The sequence below is a fragment of the Protopterus annectens genome, chromosome 5.part0 (genome assembly GCF_019279795.1).
Source record: "Protopterus annectens isolate FY-2018-M chromosome 5.part0, PAN1.0, whole genome shotgun sequence".
Taxonomy (NCBI): domain Eukaryota; kingdom Metazoa; phylum Chordata; order Ceratodontiformes; family Protopteridae; genus Protopterus; species Protopterus annectens.
The window spans coordinates 851,649,796-851,669,277 of record NC_056735.1 but is presented as its reverse complement, the minus strand read 5'-3'; positions in this window follow the sequence as shown (position 1 = coordinate 851,669,277).

The following is a 19,482-nucleotide window of genomic DNA, read 5'->3' as shown; positions in this document are numbered from 1 at the left end:
AAATGCACTGTTGGCATAACCTTCACATTTCAGTTCTGGAAACTGTCTTAATTTACATCTTCAGTGCTGATAGTGGTGCTGAGCCCATGTTTTCAACATTGTTTTCTTAATTGTTGTATTTTAGGTTATGTTTCAACTTCTTTTGCCAAGTCATCATAGTTCATAGATTCATACATTCTTACTAGGCTTGCAGCCAATGGAGACACTGAAGAGGCTCAGCAACATCAACCCATGCTGGTGAGAGTCTAATAGTGTTACTCATTAAGCAGACTTTCTCCACATATCCCTGGTGAAAATTTTTTGATCAACCATCCAGTCATCCAGACTGATTTTAAAGGTTGTTTGGGAAGTGCTCTACTTAATTGGTATGGGTAGCTTAATCCAGAAATAGGGGAAATGTTGGGTTAAACATATGCCATTCCATCTGTTATTGTTAATGTGATAGTGTAGGTTTAGCTGTCTAGAATGAGTGTTTGCTTTATCACTTGCTCTATTTTGGTTAAGGAGTTTGAGAACTGAGTCATACATAGCATGGAAAGAGTAGTCTAAATTATACTCAGTAGAGGAACAGAGATTTTTAACCTATCACAGTGGCTGAGGGCAATGAAACCTAAAAGCTTTTTGGTGAGGAAATGTTTAGGTGATTTAGACGCTTGGTAAGGAATGTGTCAAAAGGTGCATTAAATTAATTTATGTGACTAATAAGGGGTGGGTAATTTGGGACTATAATTTTTCTGGATCTTGAGAAGATACCACAAAAGATACAGTGTGTAATGTAGAAGGATTTCCTACCCACCACAGTCACATGGTGGTCAAAAGAGAATATGTTTACCATTGTATGCACCCAAGTTCCAGAAGACTGTGCCAGATTTAAGTGAAATGTTATTTATGTCACATTTACCAAGGAAAACTGTACTAATTTTACTTGGTGTTGAGAGAACGTCCATGATTAATACATCAAATGTTTGTTTTGTCCATCCCTTCCTGGACAAGATGACTATCAGACAATGTCACATGTCTGCAGTCATCAACAGACTAAGCTTACTATAGTCCCTCGATATTGTTTTTTTTTTTATTTTATTTCATAGAAGTATATAACAAACAGGAGAAGACTTAGGAAAATGCCATGTAGGGGACAGCTAATGATATTTTTCTGTCTGGAATAAATACTCTTGTAGGTTTATAGTTTCATAGGTAAGTACTTTTTAGCTGCTCTTGCAGGCCATTTTAAGCCTAGTCAAGTTCCGTTTTGGTGCTTGAATTAACTTATCCCAGTGGTGTTAGTCTGGTCTTACCCATCCCATGGTTAATAATTATATGATACCACTGGTGAGAATAATTGGGATCATACCATGGATGGCTTGCGGGAATCCATTCATGAGATAAAGCATTTTGAAGCAGCCTCTGTACAGTGTGAAGTCCATGGTAAATGTTCAATTACTCATGCACAGATCCAAGTTGTGCTTGAATATGGACAAGATGAGCTTTGTGTTATGTGGATGGAGAGTCTGTTTCAAATCAGTGGTATCCTCTGTGAGATTTACCTGTCCCTACAAACTATTATGTTGATGCTGTAGAAGATATGTAGATCTCTGAAGTACTTCTGATGCCATTTAACTTGCTGATGTGCAGTGGGACTATATTATTGGGTTGTAGGAAGCCTTGTATGCCAGACACAGGTCACCTCTTAGCAGTGTATGGGATACTGAGTATAGTGGCAGGGCTTTGAGGTGATCTATGTAGAGCATATTACTTAGGCCTTATATCGTTTTAGTAAGGTATATCTATTGACATTCCAGTTATTACAGGTGCTGAACAGGTACATGCCAAAGGGGACATTAATCTCAATGGCTGGCCTAATGTAGGCTGAGTAAAGGGAAACAGTGGTTTCTCTAGATCAAGATTCCATCCCTTCATTTCTAAGTTGTGCAATATTGAAGGACTTTCTTATCACAGTAGACACATTTATCAAAGGTTAGGTTATTATCCACATAAGTTCCCAAATCCTGAACAACTGTGTTGCCTCTTAGGGGCATATTACTGAAGGGGGTAGTTCCATGAGGTTGATGACACCCCAAAGGATATGTCAATGCATTTTTTTATGTTATTATTTATTTATTTTGCATTCAGTTTTAGTCCATGATTCTGGTAATTATTTGTTTGGTACAATCTTCAAGGTGGATGGCTAAGTTATTTGGGGATTCAGTTACTGCTTCTAGCTTGCTGTCAATGCAAACTTAGCTTTTACTTCACAGAAGTAGACATTGAACAGAGAGGGCCTAGCATAAAACCCTGTGGGAACTCTACTGTGACTGGTATCATTGTGGAAGTAGCTTCTCCTATTTTGATCTCTTGCATCCCATCAGTGAGCTAGTTGGGAAACCAGTGAGTGACATAGGGATTTATTCCCACTTTATTTAACTATTTTACTATGCTTGACTGGGGAATTTTTCAAACACTCTGGCAGAGTTGAAGTATGTGGTGTGTATCATTTTGCCTCCATCAGTTGCGCTGGTGACCTTTCATGAAAGTCCACCAGGTTAAGTAAGCATGATCTGTCCTTGATGAATCCAAATTGAGATGGGTAAAATGTTTGGAGGTTCCCTATGTCCTCATTGATTAGTTCCATGATAAGTATTTCCATAGTTTTGCACAAAAGGCTGATCATTCTTATGGGTTTGTGGAAGTTCCTCCTTTATGCAGAAGAATGGCTATAGTGTATGTATTGACATGGTTTCTGTCAGTCAATTGCCAGTGCAGCCAATGTATGGATTAATGCTGAACTGGGAGAGTTTACCAATAATCCCAGCATGGAAGATAGTGTCAAAGGCCTTTGTAATGTCTAGATAAGCAGTGTGGACCATATGCCTCTTATCTATAGCCTTAGTAATCTTTTCAATTAACCCAACCAGGCTGAACAGGCATGATAAGCCTTTCACAAAGAAGATCTGCTGAGTTTCCAGGGCCTTCCACTGAAAAGAGGTCTTTTAGTCCATTTTGGACTAATTCAGTCAACAAATGCCAATAAATAAATAAATAAATATGACACCATAGATATCCTTGCTCTCAGTGACTGTGTTCTGTTTGCTTTTGAAGTAACATGCATGAAACTGAACAGCCAAATGTACTATTATGTCTTGTTCCACTGTGTTCTTCTTTTCAGCATTGCACCTTAATCTCACACCAATAGACAATGTGGCAGTGACAAGGGTAATATGTTTACTCAGAAACCATGGCCTTGGACTTATTCATCTCTGGTTTGCTTTCCATCCCTAGTGTGTATGCATGTGTGTATGTGTATATATATATATATATATATATATATATATATATATATATATCATATATATATATATATATATCAAAGAGTCAAGGGCCAGGCATAGTCCATTGTGTTTATTTTTCACTTTTTTCCCATTACTGCTGAGACTTCAACAGGTTAATAGTTATGATTAGTTGATTGCTTTTTTCAGGATGTACAGGAATTATTTCAAAAGAGATAACTTTTAAACAGAGACTGTTGATGAGTTTAACTGAGTTTTGCTGTATTATAGTTATACTGCCCATTGTCTACAGACAGCAGACAAAGGCAGTATAAAAGCATATTGAATATAAGGATTCCAATGCCTTTATAAAAGCTGATGTTAGCATATGGGAAGAAATTTAGCTTATGATGCAGAGAAATACATAGGTTGTCACCCCATGTTTTCTTCAGGTCTATATCACTTTGTCGAAGGTTCATTTCTGAAAACATTCATTCATCAATCCTAATACAGGGGACATTCACTTCAATGATATGCCTTTCTCCCTAAACTAAACTGGAATTGTTAGTGTTTCTTCTGTTGTAACCACCTGATACTTGTTACATAGAGTGCCTAAGACCTTACATGTTTACTGAAATTATCTTTGTAAATTAGAAAGCCTATCGATTTGCATGTTCTTTGAAATTATTTTTTGTAATCTATATATTTGAACTGTAATAATTGCTTGTTTTGGAGCTTTTCTCCCCGAGCCTCCACTGAAAATGGGACCCAATAGCCCAGTGGACCTCCCCGGTAATCAAACTGAAATAAATAAATAAATAAATGAACAACTTGCTCACTGAAAGGAACGAATTTTCTATTATAAGAAACTTGTTCTTTTCCCCACTGTAGTGCGGTCTCAGAATTGGTATATATAGTTGGGTGGGTTTGAAATACTGTGCTTTGGGTGATGGTTGGAATGCTAGGCAACACATTCCTTTCCCTGGATAAGTCGTTCGTCAAAGTGAACATTTACTGTATTCGGGTCGATGAATGAAGCTTCGTGGAAATGAACCTAGGATGAACTGATATAGACCCGTTTTCTTCTAGTCCATAAAATCTCACAAATTCTTCCATATGCATTTGTTCGCTATGCTCCCTTTATCTTCCTTATTAATTAGATAAACTATATTTACTGACATTTAGTGTTATCTACCCAATAACAGGGTACCTTTTGGGAAATAGAAACACAATACTTAAATATCTGATGGCTTTTATGCAAAAATTATGCTTGCAGACAAATGGTACTGTATATTAATAGGCAGACACATCATCATAAGGTTCGTAGGTTAGTACTAGGCTAATTGTGCTGGTGAGTCATTTTAAGACTAGCCAATTATGCCATGTAAGAACTGAACCCTGCACCTTGTGGCTGTAAGGTAAATACCTTAACCATTATAGCAGCCTCCCACCCCCATCAAAGCTGTTCACTTCCAAAAATGAGTTTTGGACCATAAATCTATAATGCAGGGATAGTACGCTGTTTTGTTTAAATATTCATTTTTGTAATTATTTACTTATTGTTTTCATGTATTTACTAACCAGATAAATAGGTTGCATTCTTCTGAACAGCTTTTAACCACCTTGCATGATATTGTAAACAGCATAATAAACATAGAAAAGTGTGGTAGCCACAAACATTACAATACTGTACAAAGTATGAATGTACATGGCAGTGGCATATAAACATCACCATTTTCTGTCAGCATACAGTAATGTATTTCAAACAGTCAAGAAGGACAGCAATAAAGCTCACTAATACAAAATACCAACAATGTAATATGAACTCTAAGTTCAAGATCTGTGGCTTTACAAATTTAAATAATAAAATAGCAGTTCCTAGTCGCCAAGGATGATGAATAAAAATCCTTTATTATTCCAAACAAAGGTGAGCGCTTTCGTCTACCTGTGTAGACTTCATCAGACTGATGAAGTCTACACAGGTAGACGAAAGCGCTCACCTTTGTTTGGAATAATAAAGGATTTTTATTCATCATCCTTGGCGACTAGGAACTGCTATTTTTTGGTGTTACAGTCCTATTAGAACATTTGCTGTGGTTTACAAATTTAAATGCAAGCAAAACAAAGAAGCTACAACCTATACAGTTTAACTTTTTATAAAAATAGATAAAAAGTAATTTGGATAAAACACTAAACACTTTATAAACTGCAAAAATAGACCTGACAGGAAAAACAGTCCAGCAACCCTGTAAAGTGATACACTGTGGTTTGGATTCAAAAAGCCTTACTATAAATGTTAAGACCTTACACAAGTAGCCTACCACTCATGGATGCCCTTTATTATTCAAACAAAGGTCTACTACAGTGATTTTACATGACTGATAGAATCACTACAGTGAGCTGTATCAGTGACTGTAGAAAATGTGAATGAGACATGCCTATGGGAATTTATACAACTGAATAATTCAGCAATTCACTCTGCATGGTCTCAGAAGGGGGTAGGTTAAGAAGATGTGTGTGGGTGTGTGTGTGTGTGCGTGTGCGTGCGTGGCGTGTGCTGGCGCGTGTGTGCGTGTGTGCGTGTGAGTGTGTGTGTGTGTGTGTGTGTGTGTGTGTGTGTGTGTGTGTGTGTGTGTGTGTGTGTGTGTACATTTATGTGAATGATTGAGTGTATTTGTGAGTTCAGTTATTTGAGAGGCAGTGTATGTGGCATGTACAATAAATATGTTTGTGTATGAATGTCTGTATATGTGTAAAAAATTAATGAGGAGCTGTCTGTACCAATGTGACGCACGAGCCACCAGTGATAATTACTGTTGAAAAGACATGTTTAATGGTGATGCTAATTACACCAGATTCAGAGACATGAAAATTAGGTGAAAATGAAGTCATCATTGCTGCTAAACTTGTCTCTGAATCAAATTTTATGTTGTTGTGTAAACTACATCTTGCAGCAGTAGCAATTTATTTGTGTGTAAGAGATTGTTTATGAATCTAAGGCAGTGACATACTCCTAATGCTAGTAAGGTATTGGATTCCAAAATAGAACAGCTTGAATGAAACAGAGCACATGTTAGGTTTCTTCAGATTCAGCCTGGAAATCACTGGCAGTGTCTCCACAGCTGAACAGAATGTGTCAAGCTATATGATGGTATGCCCAAAAACCTTTTTGATAGGTAGGCATTCAGCTAGTGTGAGACCTGATAGGTTAAAATATCACTTCATAATGATTATGATCCAGTAACAGTTCTGAATAACTGTTTTAAGTGTGAGTTTAATGGGATAGTCTCATTGGAGCCTAGCTGCAAGTTTTGTGTCTTCTTTAGGTAGCCAAACTGGTGCCTGAAAACCCAAGACAGAGGGTGTTGTAGTAATCAAGACATGAAGCAACACTATCATGCATACCCATATCAAATGCCTTTAATAAAATAAGATACTTAAGTCAAGATACTTGTCAAAACAAGTAGCAATAAACTCTTGGTCTTTGAAGATCAGCCTGAAATGCAAAATTTGCTTGTATCATTTACCTCTGTCACAAACATAAAAAAAGATGTGAACAAAGATACGGAGTTGTGTATGTCCTGAGGGTTATATGCACTGTTACTGTTTCAATTTTTCTGTTCTGTTTTTCTGATTTATTCACATACAGTTTTAAATGTCATCTAAGAAAGGAATACTGTTTTAAGGTCACTGGCAAAATGCAGATGAGATATTTATTTATTTATTTATTTATTTATTTATTTGCAGTTGGTTTACCAGGATAGTCCATTGGGCCAAAAGAACCCGTTTTCAATGGAGTCCTGGGGAGAAAAGCTCCAATACAGACAAAATTAGGTGCATACAAAAATTACAAAAATTACAAAAAAGATTGTACAGAGTAAAACATAAAACATTTAAGCTCACAATTCAAAAGCATTCAAATCAATACAGTATGATGAGGATAAATGAGAGGTAAGAAAATAGAAAGAGTAATGTGATATACATTTAGAGGAATTATTCAAGCAGACATCAAATAACCTTACAGAGTAGATATACTGATGGAACATTAGGTTTGTTAGGTAGAGATACGTATCAAAAGTGTAAAGGATGATGAGATATAATAAATTTATGAGGGAGGGAGCAAGAGCAATCCCATTGGGACCTCAGGTATGTATGGAGAGAGTTTTGAACGTACCGGTTAGAGGTGGTACGAATGGATGGTGGGAGTGAGTTCCAGAGGCGGGCAAGGTTGAAGGATAGTAAGTGTTTACCTGGGGGATGAGATGGTTTATGGACTTCTAATAGGTTTTGATTGTTAGACCTTAATACTCTATTTGGTAGGTGCATTTTGAAGGCAGAAGACAGGGAGGGACAAAGAGAAGGACTAAGAATGAGCTTGTGAGCGAAAGTCAGCTGTATATAAGTGAGATGATTAGGTAGTTCGAGCCAGTTTAGGGTTTGGAGAGAGGAACAGTGGTGGGTGGAGGACCTGTGTCCATTTGCGAATTTGGCGATTTTATTATAGCAGGAGGAAAGCTGTTTTTTTAGAGAGGACTGAAGATTGGTCAGTAGTGGGGCCCCATAGAGAAGGGAGGGGATGAGAAAAGAGGAAGCGAGTGTGATTTTGGAGGAGCTTGTAAGGTACTGATTCTGACGGTAGAGCATACCTAGTTTTTGATGAGTTTTTTTAATATTTAGTTGTAGATGGGAGTTGTAGCTAAGCCTATTATCAATTTGTACACCTAGTAGCTTAGTTTCAGTCACTAGTTCAAGGGGTAAGTTATTTTGGCTGGTAATTGAGAAAGAGTTTATATTGAAGGAAGTGGATTTGGAGGGGGTAAATACCATAAGTTTTGTTTTGGAGGCATTGAGTGCCAAGTGATTTATTTTCATCCACTGTTCGGTAATTGAAAAAGCTTCCTGGGTAAGTGTTTGGAGCTGAGAGGAGGAGGTGGCAGAGCAGATAATGGTAGAATCATCTGCATATTGGATGATGTTTGCAAAAGGAATTGATTTGTGGAAATCGTTTATAAATATATTAAAGAGGAGGGGACCAAGAATAGATCCTTGAGGAACTCCAGTGGGGGTACTAAGGAAAGGGGAAGTGGCCTTTTTCCATATTACAGCTTGGTTTCTATTTGATAGATAGCTAGAGAACCAATTTATGGAAGAAGGAGAGAGGTTAAGTTTTGACAGTTTGGTTAAGAGCAGATTGTGTGAGATAGTGTCGAAGGCCTTGGAGAGGTCAAGTAGTAGGGTAGAGACACTGTGGCCGGAATCACGTGCTGTGTTAACAGTCTCAAGGAAGGATAAGAGGGCTGTCATAGTGCTGTGGTTTGGCCTGAATCCATGCTGTGTAGGAGTTATAAGGTTGTTGTCTAAGAGATGTGGCAAGAGTTGAAGGTGGACACACTTTTCCAGAAGTTTAGAAATAGGGGACAGGATAGCAATAGGACGAAAGTTGTTGATGTTACAATTGTTGCCTCCTTTGTGTAGAGGGATGATGAATGCTTGCTTCCACAGTTGGGGCACAGTGCATTCATGAATAGAGCGGTTGATTAGAATGCTGATGGGATAAGCAAAAGCATCTGCAGCTATGCTTAGGAAGTAGGAGGGAATGGTGTCAGGGGCATTAGTGCAAGGCTTCAGTTTCTGAAGAAGTTTCTTTATAGTGGAAGTGGGTGTAGGTTTTAGTGAGAATAGAGAGGAATGTGGAGAGAGAGAGTTTGAGGGGGGTGAGAATGATGAAGCAGTTGGAGTAGTGGATAAGGTGGAAGATAGGCAGTGTGAGGTGGAATTGGGGATAGGGTTGTGGGTGGGAGAGGGAGGGGGTGTATTAGATAGTGAGGTGGGGCATGTGAAGGAGGAGGTGAGTTTGCTAATGGAGTCGATGAAAAAGAAGTTAAACTGCGTAGCTAAATCTAAGTCGGGACTGTTTGGGTCTGGGGTTGGGGTGTGAGGTTTGCTGGGGTTAAGGAGGGTGGATATCCCCTTCCAAAATCTTTGAGGGTTGGTTTTATTATTGTTTTGGAGTGTGAAGAAGTATTTTTGTCTATCTGAGGTTATTAGCTTTTTTACTCTATTTCGAAGGGTTTTGAATGCAATATGATGTTCTGGGGTCTTAGTTCTCAGATAGAGTCCCCAGGCTTTGTCTCTAAGGCGCATAGTTGATAGTGTGGTTTTGGTTAGCCAGGGGGCTGAATTTGTTTTGATTCTTTTTGTTCTTAGAGGGGCATGGGAATCAAGTATTCTTAAGAAAGTGGAGTTAAAGTGAGCAACTGCTTCTTCTAATGGAAGTGTCTTTAGATTGTTCCAATTAATTGCTTTCAAGGAATCTACAAAGATTGATGGGTTGAAGCTTTTGTCGTTACGAGTAGTAATGTAGTTGTGGGAATGGTATGAGATACAGGGGAGTCGATGAGTAAAAGTAGGCAGATGATATAGTGGACACAGCTACAAATAGCAACAGACTTAGAAAGCTGGAAGGCTTTCTTACTGAGGCCAAAATGTCTATTGACCTCCTCCACTCAAAAAACAAGAAAAGGCTATATACACTCAAATCACTTCAGTGCTATGGTGTATTTCATTTTGTTTATGTAGGATATGTAGGAGTACTGCTAGCCTTCACAGCAAAAGTTAAGACCTTTCCCAGTGCAAGGTGTTATGCGGTGTAATCGGTAGGTAACGATGTTGCTGGCTTTCAGAAATGAATACCAATACTGCACGGAAGACAAATCTGCGGTGGTGGTGCTGCGGTAGCGTTGTCGCCTCACAGTAAGATGCTGTCCGGTTCGATTCTCAGCTAGAGTGTCTTCTGCGTGGAGACATGTGTGAATGGGCATACCTTTGTTGAAGGTTGTGCATCACAGCTGGTAACTCGGCATGTAAAAATCAACTACCAATCATTAGCGGACCAGAGTTCCGCTGTGGTGACCCCTAACTGGGAAAAGCCGAAAGACACAAAAACTGCATGGAAGACAAGTACTGAAACAAAGTACTTTAATAGGTAAATAGTTTCCTTAACTTATTTATACATTTATTTTTGGGTTTTGTAGGAGAGCAGACAAGTGCTGAAATGAATCACTTCAGCATGGAAAAAGCTTCTTTTTTTCTGTTTTACTGTTTTTTTTTTTTCGGTAAGAAAACCTTTCAGCTTTCTATATCCACAACTATTTACAGGTGAGGCCGCGATCTGTCACATGTACTTTGCACACATCCTTAACACAATATTGCTCTTAAAACTCCTGTGCATTAAGAGCACTACCTTCATCTGATAAACTGAGGGATGCAACAGGGAATCATCAATATATTTCTTATCCTTGTAAAAATCTCTCGCTTATCAGTCATGAACACTGCGAATAGCAGTGAAGTAAAGACAGAAATCTAAGGATCTTCACTTTCAGTAGTTGATCCAGAAGGTATTTGTGGGTATCACCCTCTGAAGGTATTTGTGGGTATCACCCTCTGACAGCATCCCCAAAAGTAACAGGTAAACAACCAAAGGACTGTGACAGTAAGGTTATTTTGGCAGGTCAGACATCATGATCCAAAGTGTGAAATGGCAAAGAAAATTAAGAAAAATTAAGATGGAATGGTGCCACTTATTATTATCCATCTTTACTTGGATGTTTTTAATGACTGCAGTAACAGTAGCTTGCAATGCGGCAAATGATAATACCAGACTGATAGTTATCAAGAATCCCTCCCTCTCCACAAAAAAAAAAAAAAAAAAATTACTAAATAATTTTTGAGCTGGTCTTACATAACTGTCTTCGACCTTAATACCTTAATTTGCTGTTCTGTGTGTTTTTAAGTGTTCAAGTGCTCTTATTTGAGTTTTCATAAACTTGTTTTTCTCATTTTTAACTTTTGTATTTGCCTTAATTTTGCTACACACTCAAGTGTGCTAGCTTGTACTGCATTTAGTGTTTTTGCTACTGTCATTAGCTCATTCTTTCTAGTACAGAGAGAACTTTTTGAAAAAGCCAACCCACTTAACAAAAAAAAATATATATATATAAATTCCAAGCTTGTTTTTTGCCTTTCCTGTAAGTAGTCTAATCCAGATACAGATTTGCTGTATCCAGGACTGTTTGCAAGCTTCTGTGCCCCAAGCCTTTCGGTGTTGGAGAGAAGCCTTCTAGCTTATCAGTGGGAGTAGTAAGCACTAGGTAGCATATCTGTCACAAGAGTGGTTTCTGGCCCAGAAATTGTAGTTTATTGGCCATTTGGGCAGTTTTTCCATCTCTTTCAACTTTCTGGTTTAAAAGCCTGCATTTCACATGCTTCCCACCTTCCCTGTAACTAGTTTAGTCCAGATACAGATTTGCTGTATCCAGGACTGTTTGTAAGCTTCTGCGCCCCCAAGCCTTTCTGTGTTGGAGGGAAGCCTCCTAGCTTATCAGTGGGAGTCGTAAGCACTAGGTAGCCTATCTACAACAGGATCCAGATACAGATTCTTAGTTTTAGCACTTGAATTTGCTTATCCGTGCTCAGCACTTGTTCAGAACTTGTTGTAAGCACTAAATAAACTACACATTACTACAGCACTCACCCTTCCTCATTACCTAGAGGAAAACAGTTTTGGTACTTACTTTCCTCACTTGCTTAGAGAAAAACAGCTCTTGTACTCACTTTCCTAGAGGAAAATATTTTTTTATTCAGGCATGTCCAAGGGTCCGCTCACAGTGTTCTCTCCTGTCTATCTGATGAATCTGGGCATCTTGGGGCAATGTAGCAATTGCCTCATGTACACAGACAACCCTCTCATCCTACCACCCAGCACTACAACCTGTGAGAGATGCACTTATCTAGCCAAACTGGAGGTAAAGCTCTCTCCAACCAAGACTGAACTTGATAGTCAAGAGGAGAAGGTAAACACTTGCACCACACCACACTCATCACATAGTCCTACTAAACCTACACCACCAAAATCCACACATAGAAACACAAAAACATTCGCAGAGGCTCTCAATAATAATCTGCTCAAGCAACAGGGACCTCCAAAGCAGAAACGCAAGCAACCTCCAACCACCAACACAACCCAAATGACACATAGCGCACAGACTCAGTGTGCCACTCAACCACAGCCCATAAGGCAACACAACGTACCCAACACACTAATCATAGGTGACTCTATAGTCAGGCACACTGATGTCCCACTCACCAGGCTAAACAAGGAGAAGGTCACTGTCAGCTGCCTGTCAGATGCTAGGATCCACCACATAACCCACGCACTCATGTCACTCCACATCAAGTACAAATATGACTCTGTGATTGTCCATGTTGGTGTGAATGACCTGAGACGTACCTCCCTGGACTACATGAAAAGAGACATGGAAGAACTCTCCAATCTTGTAGCCTAGGCAGGTATGACACTAGCCTTGAGTAGCATCCTGCCATCGTCCAGAATGATACTGCAGTACAAGGACAAAATGACTGACTTCAACAATTGGCTATGCTTCTGGTGTCATTCTAAGGGGATCCAGTATCTGTCTGCCTGGGGTGACATGGTCGATAGACCACGATGCTTTGCCAGAGATGGCCTGCACCTGTCACCCCTGGGATTCCGGATACTGGCAAAGGCTCTTGCTGCCCCTATAGTGCCTTTTTTAGGCAAGGTTCAAATGACAAATTCACCACCATAACAGGAACAGGCAAGCAAAAACTGAGGGTAATGCTACTCAATGCTAGAAGTCTAAATCTCAAAATGCATTCACTTGAGGCACTCCTTAAAATGGAGAACATTGATGTCTGTACAGTGACTGAGACCTGGTTCAAGGCTCCAAAGAGCACCCCTGCATTACTAGGCTATAACTCATACCACACTTTTTGGCCATCTAACCTGGACCGGTACACCAAAGGCGGAGGTGTGTCCATATTCATTAAGGATATCCACACCTCCAGGCTAGTTGCTCAGCATAATGCAGCCAAGGTTTTCCAAGTGCAACTAACTCTGGGCAAAACTGCAATCCAAATTGTAGCTTGCTACAGATCCCCCACCATGCCCCAGGAGTCCCACTCCTCTTTTCTTGATATACTGGAAAATATTAGGGTTCAAGCAAACCTAATATTGGGTGATTTCAACTACCCCACCATTAACTGGGAAAACTACTCATGTATCAACTCCTTTGATCAGCACTTTCTGGAATTCATAAATTCCAATGCCCTGGATCATCTTATCCACACCCCCACCAGGGGCAACAATATCCTAGACCAAGTCATTACCAACATGAGTGACCGGTGTTCCACACCTGAAGTCAACTCCTCATTGGTCAGATCTGACCATAAGCTAATCACCCTAGAAATCCACATCCCGCCCCCACCCCTCATTAAGAAAACCATGGTAAAAAATTTCTCCAAAGCCAACTTCATGCTTCTTAAGACAGAACTGGTGAACTTCATGACATCCAGTCAGATGGACAGTACAGTTACGACTGTTGAATCCTACACAAATGCACTCTATAAGCACTTACATGAGTGCATGGATCGTGCTATCCCAAACAGAACCAAGACACTATCCTCCCAAAAAAGGAAACCAATCTGGTGGTCCCCTGCCATAAACAAACTCTACAACAGAAGGAAGAAATTGTTGCAAAAGAGAGTAAAATCCTACGAGAGGAGGAGCTCCCTGGTCAGCCTCAGCAAGAAGATGAGATCCCTTATAAGATCCTCCAAAGCTAGCTATGAAAATGAGATTGCCACTGACTCTAAGGACAACCACAAAGCATTATATAGCTATGTCAAGAATCTCAATGGCAACACCCAGATCTGCTCTGAGTTACAGCACAATGGCACAAAAATTACAGAACCAACTGATATTGCCAACATCCTGGCAGATAGGTTCAGTGCTAACTTTACCCCCCTCTCACCCCCTAAAGGGCCCATATCTATACAGGAAGAAAGCAGAGTCCCTGTAATCACAACTTCACAGGTAAAAGCAGCACTCTCTAATGCCAAAAACACAGCATCCATGGGACCGGACAACATCCCAGGCTGCGTTTTACACAAACTTTAGAATGAACTGGCTCCCCACCTAAGCACCATGTTCAATCATAGCCTCACATCAGGCTTTGTGCCCACTGAATGGCACACAGCAACAGTTATCCCACTCCACAAAGGGGGAGCCACCACTGATCGTGGGAACTAGCGCCCTATTAGCCTGATGAGCCTCGTCTGCAAGGCCATGGAATGTATCATCATTGAATTCATAAACAAAGACATTGGTAACATCCAAACTCTGGACCCCACCCAGTTCACGTTTGTGAAAGGCAGATCTTGCCTCCTGAACCTGGTCGACTTCTTTGCGGCAATCACCAAAGCCGTAGACGAGGGTAAGGTGGTTCACACAGCCTATCTTGACCTTGCCAAGGCTTTCAACACCATCCCCCATTCTGGAATTATAGCTAAACTCACTAAACTAGGTATAAATCCCTATGTCACAAGATGGGTTGCTAACTGGCTCACTGACAAAACCCACGCTGTAAAGGTTACAGACTCCAAATCTGACTTCAAACCAGTGACAAGTGGAGTACCACAGGGTTCAGTCCTGGGACCTCTCCTGTTTGATATCTACTTCTCTGAAGTACAGGCTAACACAGAAGGCCTCTGACTAACAAAGTTCACAGATGACTGCAAACTAGGAGCTATAGTCAAGTCCCCAAATGATGTGGACATCCTACAGAAGGGCCTCACTGAGACAGATGCCTGGTGTCAGAGCCATGGCCTCAAGCTCAATGCCAAAAAATGCATTGTTATCCCCTTTGGTAAAAACTCTGTACCCATGAAATACCACATAGGCGGCAGTCTTCTTAACACCAAATGTGTGATAAGAGACCTTGGGACCCAGGCTGACAGTAGTCTCTCCTTTGATAATCACATTGCCACAGTAGTCAGGAAATCCTTGTACATAGCACACCTCATCACAAAAAGGTTCTCATCCAGGAAAAAAGAGGTCATTGTTCCCCTCTACTCGACACTCATTAGACCCATTATAGAGTACAACGCCCCTTTTGGAATGTACTTCACAAGACATCTGCAGCAACTGGAAAGGCCACAGAAGTACCTCACAAAGGGAATTACTGGCCTGACACAGATGCTCTACACTGATCATCTCAAAAAACTCCAGCTTTACTCTGTAGCATATCACCTATTCTGAGGTGATCTCTGCCTAACATATAAAGCTATGTCAAACCCAGAGCTGTTGGACATGCTACACCTAAAGAAATCCCAATCCCTCCAAGCTACACACTCTAGGGACCTAAACCTTGTCACCACAATAAACAGGACTTGCTGGAGGGATAGATTCCTGTCCCAGAGACTTCCCATACTCTGGAACAAGCTACCCATCTATGTCACGCAAAGTTCCTCATTAACACTCTTCAAGAAAAATCTTGATGAGTGGATGGGAAATAAGAAATACACCCCGGTGATCACTTCTGTGGCTCTGCTCAACAGGAGCACAGGAAATTAACTTTCTTGGGTTGGCGTAAGCCAGGGAACTTTGTTGGCTAGGCTTACTTAGGCCCTTGGGCCGATAGCCTAGTACCTACCTATGAACCTATGAACCTATAAAAAAAATGAGCATGTTGCATGTAAATTGCATTTTGAATATCATTGCAAAAAATGGAAGGTCTAACATAACTTGACAGTTTTCCTAAGTCAAGAGTATTCAAATAAAGTTTCTTCAGGTAAGGTAAAGGGTTAACAATGCTTCAATAAAAACAGATGATAAAAAAGTTTTTCAGCTTTCAAAGCTTCTGTTTTGAAAAACGTGATCTTCCGAAGACATCTTTCAAGGTAAAAATTAAATTGACTGGCCATAGGTCAAGTCTGAATGCTGTAGGTTGTAATCTTAAAATAAGACCTTGGAAAAATCAGCATAACTAAACTCTTCACTGAAGTAGGTGGTATTGAGGCATCTGCCCTTGAATTCTGCTTTGAGAATTTCATTTCAATGCCAGGTTCCACTATCTGCAAAAATAAAGTGACCTTCTCATTTTACGAGGCAGTAGAGGTTATTTGGTTCATGGTCCAACTTGAACTGTACAGTCTCATCATGGCCTGGAACTGCTTGCCAAGTTGGTTCAAAGTTTAGAAATATCTCTGGACAAGAGCTTTGTTTAAGTTTGTTCTGAGGCATGCCTCTAAACCCTGAGCTATATTCCATCTTGCAGCCACATTTTCAGAGGGCACAAAAGATCATAATCATACTATAGCTCACATGGCTCATTTGAAACTGTAGCAGTGCAGGTACCTGAAAATTAACAGCTGGTTTATTATGGGTTAACACCAGGTTCTACTGTCACTCTACCTAGTTTCTCCTCCTATTTAAGTCTTATTGTACCACAATCATTTTCTCTCCATGTTCTAATCTGATATATAAAAACAGAACAGGTGTCTTCAATGTCAAGTGTTCATTTACACTAGTTTTATTATTACAATTAATATTTAATTTACTATTAGTAATACTAGTATTGTTGTTTCTATTATTCTTGTTAATGTTCTTGTTATTTTGTACTAAAGAACATATTTTTTGTCAGTTTGCAAGCAAATATTTCTTGTTCTGGATCTTAAAACTGGTACTTATTATACTGAAGAAATGCTCACATTGTAAATTTGGAGTGAAAATTTTGACAGTTACAAAAAATTAAAACTGAACACATGCTCAAATCATTGGTTCTTTCAGATATATTTATCTTGGCCCTGGTATTCATAAAATAGAGTACAGGTATATAAATACATCCTGTGCTGTATGTTTTAGAAGCTTCTGGAGGCTGACTGAGCAGTTCATAGACATTTATCTTGGCAGTCCTTTAGGGTGCACAGTGACATTCTCATGATCTTGAACGGAACAGATAAGTTCTTGGTGTATTAGTATTTACCCCTGTGCCTGGGGATGATAGTGCAGTGAAGCCTGATAACACTATTCAGCACTAGTAAATAAGGCTGCTGGTTACTATACTGTATGCCCTTGCTTCTCTGAGTTCACCAGCATCGCAGTATGGGGGTATGACATAGTGATGTTTAGTAGCAAGCTTGCCTGCAATGTAGGGAACTTAATTGCCAGTAGGAATTTTCCTGCCATGGACATGAGGTCTTGAAAGGGGGTAATTTACAGTACTGGTGTGTTGATCATTGCCACCTGCTAAGCAATACACTAACAAGAAATGAAGATCACTGTGGCCAAAATACCTATGAAAGCTGTTTGTACTTTGTTGGGATTTGTGTAGATTGCATTATATAACTCATTGTTTACAGCAGTACTGTGTGCTTTGTAAACTGTGTACATTCAGGGGTGTGGGTTCATTTGGGTCTATATTATGTCCATGAAAAATGAATTTGCTGAACTGCAGCTACATCACAACTGCAGTTCAGCGAATTCACTCTTGTGGGTGGCTGTGCCCCCCCCCACACGCTAATTATATATATCAACTCCGAGATCGCACTACAGTGAGGAAAGGGCAGATTTCCTGATCCTCACTGTACCATGATTTCACTATTATCAATTCGCTGAACTGCATTTTCGATGTAGATGCAGTGCAGCAAATTCATTTTTCGCGGACATAATATAGACCCAGTTCACTTGCATAGGTGACTATACTTGGGATACTATACTTGTGCAAAGGAAGAAGACCACACTGAAGATCTTTACTTAGATTGCAGAAGTACTTTATGCGTCACTATGAGCTTTGTCCAAGACTCTGAAGTGTACAAATCCCTATGTGGCCCTGCAGAGGGTTCATGATTAGGTCCCAAAGTGTATAATATGATATTCTTACAAACCTGCTTCATGAATAAACATGAAACAAGTAACACCTTTCTCAAAGAGTCTTTTAAGGGTGATTGAAATTTATGAACCTGAAAAATGACAGATGTTGCATTCATGCGACTGCCTGAAGAAATATACCCATTGTACATTTTTAAGTTAAAATATGTGTAAATTTCCCTTACTGTGTTTTTAATTAATCATTCCATCTGGACTGACAAAAGTGTCAGCCCTTTAACTCATTAATAACTCTCAGACATGGAATATCACACCTGTAGTAGCCTATACATATCCTTTCTTTCCACAGCACTTTCTGAAAAGTCATGTTAAAAAGCATAAAGCAAACAAATGTAGGTACCTTGTAAATAGTAAAAAGGTGAAAATGTACAGACAGCAATGTTATCAGTAAATAGTCATTTTTATGGTGGTGATAGTGAATTTACTATTATAATACACACAGACCCAGCATTACATTTCTTCAGTGATTAGCAAGCAAGTTCTCATATTTTGGAAACTACAATGTGGTCATATAGTGTTAGAATACTTTCAGCCAGATTTGAGCTTTTTCCAGATAGAAAAAAATCCTTTCTGATGACTTGTTTATAGAATTATTTGCCTACATATGTTAAATTATGCTAATTTATATAATAAGCAGTAAAAATAACAGTGAATAACATACATTTTAAATATCAGTAATACTGTTTGCTAACATCATTTTAGGCTTCATCTAATGTCATGCAATGGTCTGCAAGCCATTTGGTTTTCAAATGCTAATGCACATATTGAAATATTGCATATCTTCATAGTTTCTGACAAACAACTAACACTTTCTCTGGTACAGTGTGCTATAGTTTGACAGTTAATGTATTGTTCTTTCTCCCACCATATTTTGTCCCACAATTCTTCTCAATAACAGACAGCTATCTTGTTTATGAACATATGAATGCAAATATGAATAACAAGTGAAAAATGTTAGTTAATGTATCCACTGTAGTACATTGTAGATTAAAAACCTCTGTGGCATTTTGTTACATATACCTTTTAATCATGTCTATTAATTTGTAAGTCACTTAGTTAAGGAAGCCAGTTCCCCCATACAAATGTCAAAACAACACATGCAATTAATCATCATCACCATCATCAACACCATATTTCCGACTTTCTACATGGGGCTGAGGTGTTGCATCACCTGTGAACACCACTCTTGATTTGGCACAACTCTCTTACCTTCTTTTACAGTCATGCTTCACTGCCAGAGGTCTAACCTCGTGCAATCCATCCATCAATTTACTGGATGCCCTCATTTCCTCTTCCCTTTTCTTGTCTCTCCTGAATCACCCTTACCAAATTGTTTTCTGCTTTCCTGTACATGTGCCTGAATCACAGTAATCTTTGGCCATCTCTGCAATTAGAGCTACTCTGGCTTCTGCTCTGGTGTCATAATTTCTTTGTTTTGTCCTACAGTGTGCATAC